The sequence below is a fragment of the Mauremys reevesii genome, linkage group 12 (genome assembly GCF_016161935.1).
Source record: "Mauremys reevesii isolate NIE-2019 linkage group 12, ASM1616193v1, whole genome shotgun sequence".
NCBI classification, from domain to species: Eukaryota; Metazoa; Chordata; order Testudines; family Geoemydidae; genus Mauremys; species Mauremys reevesii.
The window spans coordinates 20372245-20377194 of record NC_052634.1 but is presented as its reverse complement, the minus strand read 5'-3'; the positions used below and the strand labels follow the sequence as shown (position 1 = coordinate 20377194).

The 4950-nt window shown below is 52.0% G+C and overlaps 1 non-coding gene across 1 annotated transcript; it reads left to right on the top strand.

The window, feature by feature from the left end:
* The first annotated feature begins 3605 nt into the window (after positions 1-3605).
* TRNAF-GAA lies at positions 3606-3678 on the top strand. Its single transcript has one exon. It is a non-coding gene; the product is annotated as a tRNA-Phe (tRNA).
* Positions 3679-4950: the final 1272 nt, after the last annotated feature.

Here is a 4950-nt window from a genome sequence, read left to right as displayed (position 1 = left end):
TACCTGTAGCAGTTACTGAGACCTGAGGTTGTTCTTATTTGCTGACTTGTCCTAATTGGCTAAAACTTGACAGTGGTGGGGGATGGAAGCATAAAGGCTTCGTCCTCCAAAGGACCCTGCCTGGTGTCCATCTGTATCTATTACCTCTTCACACAGGATAGTAAAAAATAGAGTGAGGTCATTTAAACATCATTTATTTTGCAGCTTCATTTACTATGCTAACAATGTAGCATCCTGACACTGATACTTCTGCCCATGTGACCTGTGGGTTGGATTCATTATAGTGAGATGCGGGACATGTGGAGGATAATTTAAACTCTTAATTTCCTTAGGGTTTCCCTGCAATATATTTCGATGCTGGTGCGATTTCTGACCATTGCACGTCTATTGTATTTATTACAATAGCACAAGTAAGTCACACAAGTGACATAGTCTAGGGCAGGAGTCGGCAACCTTTCAGAAGTGATGTACTGAGTCTTCATTTATTCACTCTAATCTAAGGTTTTGCGTGCCAGTAATACATTTTAACATTTTTAGAAGGTCTCTTTCTATAAGTCTCTAATATATAACTAAACTATTGTTGTATGTAAAGTAACTAAGGTTTTAAAAATGTTTAAGAAGCTTAATTTAAAATTAAAGTAAAATGCAGAGTCCCCCAGACTGGTGGCCAGGACCTGGGCAGTGTGAGTGCCACTGAAAATCAGGTCACATGCCACCTTCGGCACACGTGCCATAGATTGTCTACCCCGGTCTAGGGGCTTGGCTACATTGGAAGTTAGCGCTCATTAAAGCAGCCCCGGGCGCCCTAACTCCTGAGGTGTCCACACTCACAAGGCACATGGAGCACCTGGGCTCTGGAGCTCTCCTGGTAATCCACCTCCATGAGAAGCATAAAACTCGCTGAGCCTCGGCTGAAATGCCCGGGCGTCAGGGTGGATGACGTGTTGTGTTACTGCAGTGTGATTGGCCTCAGGAAACATCCCATAATCCTCTGAAGTCAAGTGCCCACTCTAGTCATTGTTTTGAAATCGGCTGCAGGCATGCGGATATCCCCTTTCAAAGCTCCATTTCAGACAGCCGGCAGCTTATCTTCTCCGGGACAAAGCAACCATTAGTGTGGAATGCTGCTGTTGTGAGTGTGTGTGAGAGGGGGGGGGGGGTCTGCTGCCGTCTGAACACACAAGACAGCATGCTGATACACTCTCAGCCCTCCAAACACACTGTCGCTCCCCCCACGTACGCACAACACACTCCCTGTCACACTCCACCCCCGCCCCCCATTTGAAAAGCACGTTGCAGCCACTTGCACACTGGGATAACTACCACAGTGCACTGCTCTCTGTGGCATTGCCAGAGCTGCTAATGTGGCCACTCCAGTGCGCTTGCAGCTGTCAGTGTGAACACACGGCAGCGGTTTCCCTGCTGTGGTTTCACTCCCAGCGCTCTACCTCTGCAAGTGTAGCCAAGCCCTAAATTTGCCAGACCAACCGAACTCAGTAACTGCCCCCCCCCCCCACCATGTGCAGTGAGTAGGGGCACGGTGAAGCACACACCACACTTGCTGTCTCAGCCTTGTGCATGGTGGGGTGGCCACCTCCCCATTGATGAGACCTGGTCCCACCATCTCCATGGAGCTCCAGTCTGCCCTGCTGCCATCCCTGTCTGTGTTGTCTTCTCTAGCAATTGACTGGAAGGTGAGCATTGGCCGCACGCCATGTAGCTGTGTTGTCTCGAAGGGCGAAAGCAGGAGGAATGGTGCCTTCAGAGCCCACCCAATATTCCATAACAGAGTTAAGGAAAATATTTCTCAATGAACTCTCAGTAAAAGATCAGAAGCAGCCAGTGTCTGCATCGGTCTACGAGCATTGGTATTTTCTTGACATTTGCCAGACCAATCTAACTAACACCTAACACACATTTGAACCTCTTTTCACACTGTTGCTCATTCTCAGGGTCTGCTTTGTCTCCAGACAGATCCATTCTCTTTCAGAACAGTCTTGCTTTTTTGTCTGTTTCTCTAATTGAGGTGTTGGAGTAAACACTCCCCTTCCTTCTATTCTCAGACAAACACTAGTATTAAGTGTTTGCTACTGATGGGTCTAGAAAGCATTTGTCAAGTGGAAGATGCCGTTTCTGGGGGATTGTTCCCAAGATCCAGTACTTTGTGTTCAAATGTCTCCAAGCTTCCTTGGTGAAAATAACACCATGTTTCTTTGCAATATACAAGAAGAAGAGAATTTTTTACCCCAGATGGGGCTTGAACCCACAATCTCTAGCTTAGGAAGCCAATGCCTTATCTATTAGGCCACTGGGGCCCTGAAGAGCAGTAGAATGAGGGATAGAAATTCTCTCTCATGATTGCACATTCCTCACATTCACTCAGAAGCCAAATACCCCATTTAATCGCCTTACAGAAACGTCTGCATCCCCTGGCAGCGAGGCAACTGACAGAGCTGAGCACCACCTTTCTGCCAGCCATCTTTAGAGAAGAACCCCACCCTAGAGTCACCGCTCCCTCCTTCAGCACCTCCACGGCTGTGGCTCTGAGCGGCAGTAGGATGATTAGGGGGTGAATCCGGGGCTGGAAGGGGGGTAAGGTCGGCCTGTAAGGAGTAACCAGGTGGGGCAGACTCAGGGGGAGGCTGTGGGCTGCTGGTCGGTTGTTGGGATCCGAGCTCTAGATCAAAGCTGCACAGTGACCTGACACCCAGGGTTATAAGGCCGACACAGTGACCCCCTTACTGGCCTCGGTGACCCCCAAACCCTTGTTACTAAGGGTATTGAGGAGTCTCTGTCCCTTAATAACTTCTGGGAGCTCCCCAGCAGGCTGCGGGCATCAGCCGCCTCCTGCCGCACAGGTTAGACTCTTGGTGCTGTGCCAGCCACCCCCTCGCTTGCAGGCCCAGTGTAAGAAGAAGGAGGCGTGGTGCTGGCAGAAGAGGGTTTTGATTAATCAATCTCTGTGTTATGGGCACAGGACGCTTCCATTCAGTAGCATAGCTGGGGGGGAGCCAGGGGAGCAGCTAAAATTGGGGAGGGGAGGCAGAAGCCCCACTTCCCTGCCAAAATGATTCCCAGAGGGGGACACCAGGACAACAGGGTTGGGTGGCAAGTGGTGGCCAGACTTTGGCCATCATGGTCTAGTCTAGCTCAGGGTCCAGCTCAACTTCCTCCCCGTGCCACTGGCCCCCAGCCCCTTCCACCACCAGGTCAACCCGGGTACTCAGGCACTCCTCTGCAGTGTGAAAATTGGGGAGGGGAGGCAGAAGCCCCACTTCCCTTCCGAAATGACACCCAGTGGGGGAAGCCAGGACAACAGGGTGGGGCGGCAAGTGGTGGCCAGACTCTCACCGCCAGGGTCTAGTCTAGCTCAGGGTCCAGCTCAACTTCCTCCCCGCGCCACTGGCCCCCAGTCCCCTTCCACCACCAGGTCAACCCCGGGCACTAGGGCAGGAACAGGGTGAGGCAGCAAGTCAAGCTGAGCAAGGCAGGCAAAAGCGAGTCTTGTCTTCATGGGCCGCTCACAATGACATCCTTTTTGTGTGCAACTGCTGCAAAAACATCCCGGGCAGAGAAGCAACAGGCCAAAAAATTGCCACACAACTGCCAAAGTAGCTCAGTTGGGAGAGTGTTAGACTGAAAATCTAAAGGTCCCTGGTTCAATCCCAGGCTTTAGCAGGTTCTTTCATCCCTCTTTGTGCAGGGGGGCAGCTTGTTCTCTGGGAGCGCAGCAGCACCTTTACCTGAGGCAAGTAACTGATTTAGAGCTCACCAACAGAGAGCATGGTCTTCTCCCCCTAGTTGGCTCACCTGACCTATAATGATGAGAGATGGGAGCTGTCTTTCCCACATGACTTACCGGTTGACCCAAAATGGTGGGAACAGAGTGAGGCAGGACGGCCCTCGGAGATGGTGCCAGAGTGGGCAGGGACTTGGGAGGAAAGCTCCTCTGCAAAGCTGAGTGACGACAGTACTGGGGAAGGGGCATCTGGCATGTGCAATGTGGCAGGGATTCAGAGGCACTTGATGTTAAGGTGTGAAAGGAAAGATCTATGGTAGGAACTGGCTCCCTTCCTCTGGACCACACAGTGTTTGGTGTTGGGGGGGATTTTAATTATCTCAGCCGGCCTGAGAACCGCTGGTCCCGTTTTCTCGACCATCAGAGGAAACATTTTTACAATGAGCACTACCTGGCACAGGTCTGTAGTGAGGTCGGCTTAGAGGACGTGTTTCTCTGTAATGGAACCAGTGGAGGGTGGGCGATAGCCTCCTATTCCTCTAACCCGAGCTCACACCAGCCGCAGAGGGGATACACCTTTCTGCGGGGACAGGCCAGGAGTCGCATTTACCGGATTTCCGTGAAGGAGAGCACGTCGACAGCCTAGTGCAGGGTGGTGCCAATGGACTGTTCGGATCACACAGGTCTCACCGTGTGCTCAATGTGGGCAATTCCCTGACCCACAGCAGAGGATATTGGAAGCTGAACATCCAGAGCTTGCAAGATAAAGGAGCAGAGGGGGAGGCCTGGTGGTGTTGGCAGAACGGGAAAGCATCAGAGGGTCCTATGGTAACCAGGGGGATTGATGGGAGTCGGTGAGGGAGGAGTTGGCAGCTTTGTTCTGGCGGTCGGGCAAACACCACAACATTAAAGAAACCAACAGTGCCAAGTCCTGCAGCGTCGCCTGTGGGATTTCCACAAGAGCATCCAGGCTTGGGAGCCAGTCACCGTGTGACTGTATGACTGGATCAAGCGACAGCTGCCCGAGTTCCAGGAGATGAGGCTGCAGCTGACCGATATGAACGGGAGCACCGAGTGAAGGGAGGGGGTGGCCTCCCCTGACATTTTTGCAGCCTGCAGGGAACAAAGACAAAGTAGGGGGAAGCGAGGATTCAGGGCAGGCCCCATGGACGCGGTAGATCAGGATTATAGTTGATGGAGGAGGAGAGAGA